Consider the following 11,870-nt stretch of genomic DNA (forward strand, 5'->3'; position numbering starts at 1 on the left):
GGACAGTCAGTACAGCTTACGGGTGTGTACCCAACGGTCAGTTGAGCTTACTGGCTGGACACCGGAGCTGCCGGACAGTCAGTACAGCTTACGGGTGGGTACCGAACGGTCAGTTGAGCTTACTGGCCAGTCACCTGAGCTGCTGGACAGTCAGTACAGCTTACGGGTGTGTACCCAACGGTCAGTTGAGCTTATTGGCCGGTCACCCGAGCTGCCGGACAGTCGGTACAGCTTACGGGTGGGTACCCAACGGTCAGTTGAGCTTACTGGCTGGACACCGGAGCTGCCGGACAGTCGGTACAGCTTACGGGTGGGTACCCAACGGTCAGTTGAGCTTACTGGCCAGTCACCTGAACTGCCCGACAGTCGGTACAGCTTACGCGTGGGTACCCAACGGTCAGTTGAGCTTACTGGCCGGTCACCGGAGCTGTCGGACAGTCAGTACAGCTCAGGGGTGGGTACCCAACGGTCCGTTGAGCTTACTGGCCGGTCACCTGAGCTGCCGGACAGTCGGTACAGCTTACGGGTGGGTACCCAACGGTCAGTTGAGCATACTGGCCGGTCACCTGAACTGCCCGACAGTCCGTACAGCTTAGGGGTGGGTACCCAACGGTCAGTTGAGCTTACTCGCCGTTCACCTGAGCTGCCGGACAGTCAGCACAGCTTACGGGTGGGTACCCAACTGTCAGTTGAGCTTACTGGCCGGTCACCTGAGCTGCCCGACAGTCAGCACAGCTTACGGGTGGGTACCCAACGGTCAGTTGAGCTTACTGGCCAGTCACCTGAGCTGCCGGACAGTCAGTACAGCTTACAGGTGTGTACCCAACGGTCAGTTGAGCTTATTATCCGGTCACTGGAGCTGCCGGACAGTCGGTACAGCTTACTGGTGGGTACCCAACGGTCAGTTGAGCTTACTGGTCGGTCACCGGAGCTGCCGGACAGTCGGTACAGCTTACGGGTGTGTACCCAACGGTCAGTTGAGTTTACTGGCCGGTCACGGGAGCTGCCGGACAGTCGGAACAGCTTACGGGTGGGTACCCAACGGTCAGTTGAGCTTACTGGCCAGTCACCTGAACTGCCCGACAGTCGGTACAGCTTACGCATGGGTACCCAACGGTCAGTTGAGCTTACTGGCCGGTCACCGGAGCTGCCGGACAGTCAGTACAGCTCAGGGGTGGGTACCCAAAGGTCGGTTGAGCTTACTGGCCGGTCACCTGAGCTGCCGGACAGTCGGTACAGCTTACGGGTGGGTACCCAACGGTCAGTTGAGCTTACTGGCCGGTCACCTGAACTGCCTGACAGATCGTAAAGCTTAGGGGTGGGTACCCAACGGTCAGTTGAGCTTACTCGCCGTTCACCTGAGCTGCCGGACAGTCAGCACTGCTTACGGGTGGGTACCCAACTGTCAGTTGAGCTTACTGGCCGGTCACCTGAGCTGCCCGACAGTCAGTACAGCTTACGGGTGGGTACCCAACGGTCAGTTGAGCTTACTGGCTGGCCACCTGAGCTGCCCAACAGTCAGTACAGCTTACGGGTGGGTACCCAACGGTCAGTTGAGCTTACTGGCCAGTCACCTGAGCTGCCGGACAGTCAGTACAGCTTACAGGTGTGTACCCAACGGTCAGTTGAGCTTATTATCCGGTCACTGGAGCTGCCGGACAGTCGGTACAGCTTACTGGTGGGTACCCAACGGTCAGTTGAGCTTACTGGTCGGTCACCGGAGCTGCCGGACAGTCGGTACAGTTTACGGGTGTGTACCCAACGGTCAGTTGAGCTTACTGGCCGGTCACCTGAAATGCCGGACAGTCGGTACAGCTTACGGGTGGGTACCCAACGGTCAGTTGAGCTTACTGGCCGGTCACATGAGTTGCCCGACAAACCGTACAGCTTACGGGTGGGTACCCAACGGTCAGTTGAGCTTACTGGACAGTCACCGGAGCTACCTGATAGTCAGTACAGCTTACGGGTGGGTACCCAACTGTCAGTTGAGCTTACTGGCCGGTCACCTGAGCTGCCCGACAGTCAGTACAGCTTACGGGTAAGTACCAAACGGTCAGTTGAGCTTACTGGCCAGTCACCTGAGCTGCCGGACAGTCAGCACAGCTTACGGGTGTGTACCCAATGGTCAGTTGAGCTTATTGGCCGGTCACCGGAGCTGCCGGACAGTCGGTACAGCTTACGGGGGGGTACCCAACGGTCAGTTGAGCTTACTGGCCGGTCACCGGAGCTGCCCGACAGTCCGTACAGCATATGGGTGGGTACCCAACAGTCAGTTGAGCTTACTGGCCAGTCACCTGAACTGCCCGACAGTCGGTTCAGCTTACGCGTGGGTACCCAACGGTCAGTTGAGCTTACTGGCCGGTCACCGGAGCTGCCGAACAGTAGGTACAGCTTACGGGTGGGTACCCAACGGTCAGTTGAGCTTACTGGCCGGTCACCTGAATTGCCCAACAGTGGATACAGCTTACGCGTGGGTACCCAACGGTCAGTTGAGCTTACTGGCCGGTCACCTGAGTTGCCCGACAGTCGGTACAGCTTACGGGTGGGTACCCAACGGTCAGTTGAGCTTACTGGTCGGTCACCTGAACTGCCCGACAGTCGGTACAGCTTACGGGTGGGTACCCAACAGTCAGTTGAGCTTACTGGACAGTCACCAGAGCTACCCGACAGTCAGTACAGCTTACGGGTGGGTACCCAACAGTCAGTTGAGCTTACTGGCCGGTCACCTGAGTTGCCCGACAGTCCGTACAGCTTACGGGTGGGTACACAACGGTCAGTTGAGCTTACTGGACAGTCACCGGAGCTACCCGACAGTCAGTACAGCTTACGGGTGGGTACCCAACTGTCAGTTGAGCTTACTGACCGGTCACCGGAGCTGCCCGACAGTCCGTACAGCTTACGGGTAAGTACCAAACGGTCAGTTGAGGTTACTGGCCAGTCACCTGAGCTGCCGGACAGTCAGTACAGCTTACGGGTGGGTACCCAACGGTCAGTTGAGCTTACTGGCCGGTCACCGGAGCTGCCGGACAGTCGGTATAGCTTACGGGTGGGTACCCAACGGTCAGTTGAGCTTACTGGCCGGTCACCTGAGCTGCCGGACAGTCGGTACAGCTTACGGGTGGGTACCCAACGGTCAGTTGAGCTTACTGGCTGGACCCCGGAGCTGCCGGACAGTCGGTACAGCTTACGGGTGGGTACCCAACGGTCAGTTGAGCTTACTGGCCAGTCACCTGAGCCGCCGGACAGTCAGTACAGCTTACAGGTGTGTACCCAGCGGTCAGTTGAGCTTATTATCCAGTCACTGGAGCTGCCGGACAGTCGGTACAGCTTACTGGTGGGTACCCAACGGTCAGTTGAGCTTACTGGTCGGTCACCGGAGCTGCCGGACAGTCGGTACAGCTTACGGGTGTGTACCCAACGGTCAGTTGAGCTTACTGGCCGGTCACCTGAAATGCCCGACAGTCGGTACAGCTTACGGGTGGGTACCCAACGGTCAGTTGAGCTTACTGGCCGGTCACCTGAGATGCCCGACAAACCGTACAGCTTACGGGTGGGTACCCAACGGTCAGTTGAGCTTACTGGCCGGTCACCTGAGTTGCCCGACAAACCGTACAGCTTACGGGTGGGTACCCAACGGTCAGTTGAGCTTACTGGACAGTCACCGGAGCTACCCGATAGTCAGTACAGCTTACGGGTGGGTACCCAACTGTCAGTTGAGCTTACTGGCCGGTCACCTGAGCTGCCCGACAGTCAGTACAGCTTACGGGTAAGTACCAAACGGTCAGTTGAGCTTACTGGCCAGTCACCTGAGCTGCCGGACAGTCAGTACAGCTTACGGGTGGGTACCCAACGGTCAGTTGAGCTTACTGGCCGGTCACCGGAGCTGCCGGACAGTCGGTATAGCTTACGGGTGGGTACCCAACGGTCAGTTGAGCTTACTGGCCGGTCACCTGAGCTGCCGGACAGTCGGTACAGCTTATAGGTGGGTACCCAACGGTCAGTTGAGCTTACTGGCCGGTCACCTGAGTTGCCCGACAGTCCATACAGCTTAAGGGTGGGTACCCAACAGTCATTTGATCTTACTGGCCGGTCACCTGAGCTGCCGGACAGTCGGTACAGCTTACGGGTGGGTACCGAACGGTCAGTTTAGCTTACTGGCCAGTCACCTGAGCTGCCGGACAGTCAGTACAGCTTACGGGTGTGTACCCAACGGTCAGTTGAGCTTACTGACCGGTCACCGGAGCTGCCCGACAGTCCGTACAGCTTACGGGTGGGCACCGAACGGTCAGTTGAGCTTACTGGCCAGTCACCTGAGCTGCCGGACAGTCAGCACAGCTTACGGGTGTGTACCCAATGGTCAGTTGAGCTTATTGTCCGGTCACCGGAGCTGCCGGACAGTCGGTACAGCTTACGGGGGGGTACCCAACGGTCAGTTGAGCTTACTGGCCGGTCACCGGAGCTGCCCGACAGTCCGTACAGCATATGGGTGGGTACCCAACAGTCAGTTGAGTTTACTGGCCAGTCACCTGAACTGCCCGACAGTCGGTTCAGCTTACGCGTGGGTACCCAACGGTCAGTTGAGCTTACTGGCCGGTCACCGGAGCTGACGGACAGTAGGTACAGCTTACGGGTGGGTACCCAACGGTCAGTTGAGCTTACTGGCCGGTCACCTGAATTGCCCAACAGTGGATACAGCTTACGCGTGGGTACCCAACGGTCAGTTGAGCTTACTGGCCGGTCACCTGAGTTGCCCGACAGTCGGTACAGCTTACGGGTGGGTACCCAACGGTCAGTTGAGCTTACTGGTCGGTCACCTGAACTGCCCGACAGTCGGTACAGCTTACGGGTGGGTACACAACAGTCAGTTGAGCTTACTGGACAGTCACCAGAGCTACCCGACAGTCAGTACAGCTTACGGGTGGGTACCCAACAGTCAGTTGAGCTTACTGGAAGGTCACCTGAGTTGCCCGACAGTCCGTACAGCTTACGGGTGGGTACACAACGGTCAGTTGAGCTTACTGGACAGTCACCGGAGCTACCCGACAGTCAGTACAGCTTACGGGTGGGTACCCAACTACCCAACGGTCAGTTGAGCTTACAGTCACCGGAGCTACCCCAGGTACACCGGGTGGGAGTCAGTTGCTTACCCGTCACAGCTGCCCGACGTCCGTACAGCATATGGGTGGGTACCCAACAGTCAGTTGAGCTTACTGGCCAGCCACCTGAACTGCCCGACAGTCGGTTCAGCTTACGCGTGGGTACCCAACGGTCAGTTGAGCTTACTGGCCGGTCACCTGAGCTGCTCGACAGTCAGTACAGCTTACGGGTAAGTACCAAACGGTCAGTTGAGCTTACTGGCCAGTCACCTGAGCTGCCGGACAGTCAGTACAGCTTACGGGTGGGTACCCAACGGTCAGTTGAGCTTACTGGCCGGTCACCGGAGCTGCCGGACAGTCGGTATAGCTTACGGGTGGGTACCCAACGGTCAGTTGAGCTTACTGGCCGGTCACCTGAGCTGCCGGACAGTCGGTACAGCTTATAGGTGGGTACCCAACGGTCAGTTGAGCTTACTGGCCGGTCACCTGAGTTGCCGGACAGTCCATACAGCTTAAGGGTGGGTACCCAACAGTCATTTGATCTTACTGGCCGGTCACCTGAGCTGCCGGACAGTCGGTACAGCTTACGGGTGGGTACCCAACGGTCAGTTGAGCTTACTGGCCGGTCACCAGAGCTGCCCGACAGTCCGTACAGCTTACGGGTGGGTACCGAACGGTCAGTTTAGCTTACTGGCCAGTCACCTGAGCTGCCGGACAGTCAGTACAGCTTACGGGTGTGTACCCAACGGTCAGTTGAGCTTACTGACCGGTCACCGGAGCTGCCCGACAGTCCGTACAGCTTACGGGTGGGCACCGAACGGTCAGTTGAGCTTACTGGCCAGTCAACTGAGCTGCCGGACAGTCAGCACAGCTTACGGGTGTGTACCCAATGGTCAGTTGAGCTTATTGGCCGGTCACCGGAGCTGCCGGACAGTCAGCACAGCTTACGGGTGGTCAGTTGAGCTTACTGGTCGGTCACCTGAACTGGCCGGTGTACCCAACAGTCAGTTGAGCTTACTGGCCAGTCACCTGAACTGCCCGACAGTCGGTTCAGCTTACGCGTGGGTACCCAACGGTCAGTTGAGCTTACTGGCCGGTCACCGGAGCTGCCGGACAGTAGGTACAGCTTACGGGTGGGTACCCAACCGTCAGTTGAGCTTACTGGCCGGTCACCTGAATTGCCCAACAGTGGATACAGCTTACGGGTGGGTACCCAACGGTCAGTTGAGCTTACTGGTCGGTCACCTGAACTGCCCGACAGTCGGTACAGCTTACGGGTGGGTACCCAACAGTCAGTTGAGCTTACTGGACAGTCACCAGAGCTACCCGACAGTCAGTACAGCTTACGGGTGGGTACCCAACGGTCAGTTGAGCTTACTGGCCGGTCACCGGAGCTGCCGGACAGTCGGTATAGCTTACGGGTGGGTACCCAACGGTCAGTTGAGCTTACTGGCCGGTCACCTGAGCTGCCGGACAGTCGGTACAGCTTATAGGTGGGTACCCAACGGTCAGTTGAGCTTACTGACCGGTCACCGGAGCTGCCCGACAGTCCGTACAGCTTACGGGTGGGCACCGAACGGTCAGTTGAGCTTACTGGCCAGTCACCTGAGCTGCCGGACAGTCAGCACAGCTTACGGGTGTGTACCCAATGGTCAGTTGAGCTTATTGGCCGGTCACCGGAGCTGCCGGACAGTCGGTACAGCTTACGGGGGGGTACCCAACGGTCAGTTGAGCTTACTGGCCGGTCACCGGAGCTGCCCGACAGTCCGTACAGCATATGGGTGGGTACCCAACAGTCAGTTGAGCTTACTGGCCAGTCACCTGAACTGCCCGACAGTCGGTTCAGCTTACGCGTGGGTACCCAACGGTCAGTTGAGCTTACTGGCCGGTCACCGGAGCTGCCGGACAGTAGGTACAGCTTACGGGTGGGTACCCAACGGTCAGTTGAGCTTACTGGCCGGTCACCTGAATTGCCCAACAGTGGATACAGCTTACGCGTGGGTACCCAACGGTCAGTTGAGCTTACTGGCCGGTCACCTGAGTTGCCCGACAGTCGGTACAGCTTACGGGTGGGTACCCAACGGTCAGTTGAGCTTACTGGTCGGTCACCTGAACTGCCCGACAGTCGGTACAGCTTACGGGTGGGTACCCAACAGTCAGTTGAGCTTACTGGACAGTCACCAGAGCTACCAGACAGTCAGTACAGCTTACGGGTGGGTACCCAACAGTCAGTTGAGCTTACTGGCCGGTCACCTGAGTTGCCCGACAGTCCGTACAGCTTACGGGTGGGTACACAACGGTCAGTTGAGCTTACTGGACAGTCACCGGAGCTACCCGACAGTCAGTACAGCTTACGGGTGGGTACCCAACGGTCAGTTGAGCTTACTGGCCGGTCACCGGAGCTGCCGGACAGTCGGTACAGCTTAGGGTTGGGTACCCAACGGTCCGTTGAGCTTACTGGCCGGTCACCTGAGCTGCCGGACAGTAGGTACAGCTTACGGGTGGGTACCCAACGGTCAGTTGAGCTTACTGGCCGGTCACCTGAATTGCCCAACAGTGGGTACAGCTTACGGGTGGGTACCCAACGGTCAGTTGAGCTTACTGGTCGGTCACCTGAACTGCCCGACAGTCGGTACAGCTTACGGGTGGGTACCCAACGGTCAGTTGAGCTTACTGGTCGGTCACCTGAGTTGCCCGACAGTCCGTACAGCTTACGGGTGGGTACCCAACGGTCAGTTGAGCTTACTGGACATTCACCAGAGCTACCCGACAGTCAGTACAGCTTACGGGTGGGTACCCAACGGTCAGTTGAGCTTACTGGACAGTCACCGGAGCTACCCGACAGTCGGTACAGCTTAGGGGTGGGTACCCAACGGTCAGTTGAGCTTACTGGCCGGTCACCTGAGCTGCCGGACAGTCAGTACAGCTTACGGGTGGGTACCCAACGGTCAGTTGAGCTTACTGGCCGGTCACCGGAGCTGCCGGACAGTCGGTACAGCTTACGGGTGGGTACCCAACGGTCAGTTGAGCTTACTGGCCGGTCACCGGAGCTGCCGGACAGTCGGTACAGCTTACGGGTGGGTACCCAACGGTCAGTTGAGCTTACTGGCTGGTCACTGGAGCTGCCCGACAGTCGGTACAGCTTACGGGTGGGTACCAAACGGTCAGTTGAGCTTACTGGCCGGTCACCTGAGTTGCCCGACAGTCCGTACAGCTTACGGGTGGGTACCCAACTGTCAGTTGAGCTTACTGGCTGGTCACCGGAGCTGCCGGACAGTCGGTACAGCTTACGGGTGGGTACCCAACGGTCAGTTGAGCTTACTGGCCGGTCACCGGAGCTGCCCGACAGTCGGTACAGCTTACGGGTGGGTACCCAACGGTCAGTTGAGCTTACTGGTCGGTCACCTGAACTGCCCGACAGTCGGTACAGCTTACGGGTGGGTACCCAACAGTCAGTTGAGCTTACTGGACAGTCACCAGAGCTACCCGACAGTCAGTACAGCTTACGGGTGGGTACCCAACAGTCAGTTGAGCTTACTGGCCGGTCACCTGAGTTGCCCGACAGTCCGTACAGCTTACGGGTGGGTACACAACGGTCAGTTGAGCTTACTGGACAGTCACCGGAGCTACCCGACAGTCAGTACAGCTTACGGGTGGGTACCCAACTGTCAGTTGAGCTTACTGACCGGTCACCGGAGCTGCCCGAAAGTCCGTACAGCATATGGGTGGGTACCCAACAGTCAGTTGAGCTTACTGGCCAGTCACCGGAGCTGCCGGACAGTCGGTACAGCTTAGGGTTGGGTACCCAACGGTCCGTTGAGCTTACTGGCCGGTCACCTGAGCTGCCGGACAGTAGGTACAGCTTACGGGTGGGTACCCAACGGTCAGTTGAGCTTACTGGCCGGTCACCTGAATTGCCCAACAGTGGGTACAGCTTACGGGTGGGTACCCAACGGTCAGTTGAGCTTACTGGTCGGTCACCTGAACTGCCCGACAGTCGGTACAGCTTACGGGTGGGTACCCAACGGTCAGTTGAGCTTACTAGTCGGTCACCTGAGTTGCCCGACAGTCCGTACAGCTTACGGGTGGGTACCCAACGGTCAGTTGAGCTTACTGGACATTCACCGGAGCTACCCGACAGTCAGTACAGCTTACGGGTGGGTACCCAACTGTCAGTTGAGCTTACTGACCGGTCACCGGAGCTGCCCGAAAGTCCGTACAGCATATGGGTGGGTACCCAACAGTCAGTTGAGCTTACTGGCCAGTCACCGGAGCTGCCGGACAGTCGGTACAGCTTAGGGTTGGGTACCCAACGGTCCGTTGAGCTTACTGGCCGGTCACCTGAGCTGCCGGACAGTAGGTACAGCTTACGGGTGGGTACCCAACGGTCAGTTGAGCTTACTGGCCGGTCACCTGAATTGCCCAACAGTGGGTACAGCTTACAGGTGGGTACGCAACGGTCAGTTGAGCTTACTGGTCGGTCACCTGAACTGCCCGACAGTCGGTACAGCTTACGGGTGGGTACCCAACGGTCAGTTGAGCTTACTGGTCGGTCACCTGAGTTGCCCGACAGTCCGTACAGCTTACGGGTGGGTACCCAACGGTCAGTTGAGCTTACTGGACATTCACCGGAGCTACCCGACAGTCAGTACAGCTTACGGGTGGGTACCCAACGGTCAGTTGAGCTTACTGGACAGTCACCGGAGCTACCCCACAGTCGGTACAGCTTACGGGTGGGTACCCAACGGTCAGTTGAGCTTACTGGCCGGTCACCTGAGCTGCCGGACAGTCAGTACAGCTTACGGGTGGGTACCCAACGGTCAGTTGAGCTTACTGGCCGGTCACCGGAGCTGCCGGACAGTCGGTACAGCTTACGGGTGGGTACCCAACGGTCAGTTGAGCTTACTGGCCGGTCACCGGAGCTGCTGGACAGTCGGTACAGCTTACGGGTGGGTACCCAACGGTCAGTTGAGCTTACTGGCTGGTCACTGGAGCTGCCCGACAGTCGGTACAGCTTACGGGTGGGTACCAAACGGTCAGTTGAGCTTACTGGCCGGTCACCTGAGTTGCCCGAAAGTCCGTACAGCTTACGGGTGGGTACCCAACGGTCAGTTGAGCTTACTGGCCAGTCAACGGAGCTGCCCGACAGTCGGTACAGCTTACGGGTGGGTACCCAACGGTCAGTTGAGCTTACTGGCTGGTCCCCTGAGCTGCCGGACAGTCGGTACAGCTTACGGGTTTGTACCCAACGGTCAGTTGAGCTTACTGGACAGTCACCGGAGCTGCCCGACAGTCAGTACAGCTTACGGGTGGGTACCCAACGGTCAGTTGAGCTTACTGGCCGGTCACCGGAGCAGCCCGACAGTCGGTACAGCTTACGGGTGGGTACCCAACTGTCAGTTGAGCTTACTGGCCGGTCACCGGAGCTGCCTAACATTCGGTTCAGCTTACGGGTGGGTACCCAACGGTCCGTTTAGCTTACTGGCCGGTCACCGGAGCAGCCCGACAGTCGGTACAGCTTATGGGTGGGTACTCAACAGTCAGTTGAGCTTACTGGCCGGTCACCTGAGCTGCCGGACAGTCCGTACAGCTTACGGGTGGGTACCCAACGGTCTGTTTAGCTTACTGGCCGGTCACCTGAGCTGCCGGACAGTCTGTACAGCTTACGCGTGGGTACCCAATGGTCCGTTTAGCTTACTGGCCGGTCACCTGAGCTGCCGGACAGTCTGTACAGCTTATGGGTGGGTACCCAACAGTCACCTGAGCTGCCGGACAGTCCGTACAGCTTACGGGTGGGTACCCAACGGTCAGTTGAGCTTACTGGTTGGCCACCGGAGCTGCCGGACAGTCGGTGCAGCTTACGGGTGGGTACCCAACGGTCAGTTGAGCTTACTGGCCAGTCACCTGAGCTGCCGGACAGTCTGTACAGCTTACGCGTGGGTACCCAACGGTCAGTTGAGCTTACTGGCCGGTTACCTGAGCTGCCGGACAGTCGGTACAGCTTATGGGTGGGTACCCAATGGTCCGTTTAGTTTACTGGCCGGTCACCTGAGCTGCCGGACAGTCTGTACAGCTTATGGGTGGGTACCCAACAGTCAGTTGAGCTTACTGGCCGGTCACCTGAGCTGCCGGACAGTCGGTACAGTTTACGGGTGGGTACCCAACGGTCAGTTGAGCTTGCTGGCCGGTCACCTGAGCTGCCCGACAGTCAGTACAGCTTACGGGTGGGTACCCAACGGTCAGTTGAGCTTACTGGCCGGTCACCTGGACAAAATTTTATTGACAAAAAAAATAGAAATTTATATTTATTTTCTAGCGAGCCGGCTAATAAACGATGCATGAAGCTATTGCACTCAGACAGGATAGAAACCGACGCCTTTCGGTTACACACCCGGTGCCTTACCGGTTGAGCCATCATGGTTTCGTCATGTGCCGTATTAAAAATTTATAAATTTAAAAAAAATGCACCTTCCATATAACTAATTTAATTTTAATGAAATCTGCATGTTGAATACTTAGATAGAACCGGGGTTTAATACCTCATCCAAATCGATGTTACCCATTGAAGAAAAAAAATTTAAAAAAAATGTGATTGATAAAAAAAAAATAACTTTTGAAATTTCTTTTCTAGTGAGCTAGCTAGTAAATGGTGTAAACCAACAATACAACCTTCCGGTTACTCGCCCGGAGCCTTACCGGTTGAGCCCGAAACATTCCGGCTCCGTCAGGGTCCGTATTAAAAATTATACATTCAAAAAAAATGCACCTGTCATA

The sequence above is a fragment of the Uloborus diversus genome, unplaced genomic scaffold, assembly GCF_026930045.1.
Source record: "Uloborus diversus isolate 005 unplaced genomic scaffold, Udiv.v.3.1 scaffold_129, whole genome shotgun sequence".
Lineage (NCBI taxonomy): Eukaryota > Metazoa > Arthropoda > Arachnida > Araneae > Uloboridae > Uloborus > Uloborus diversus.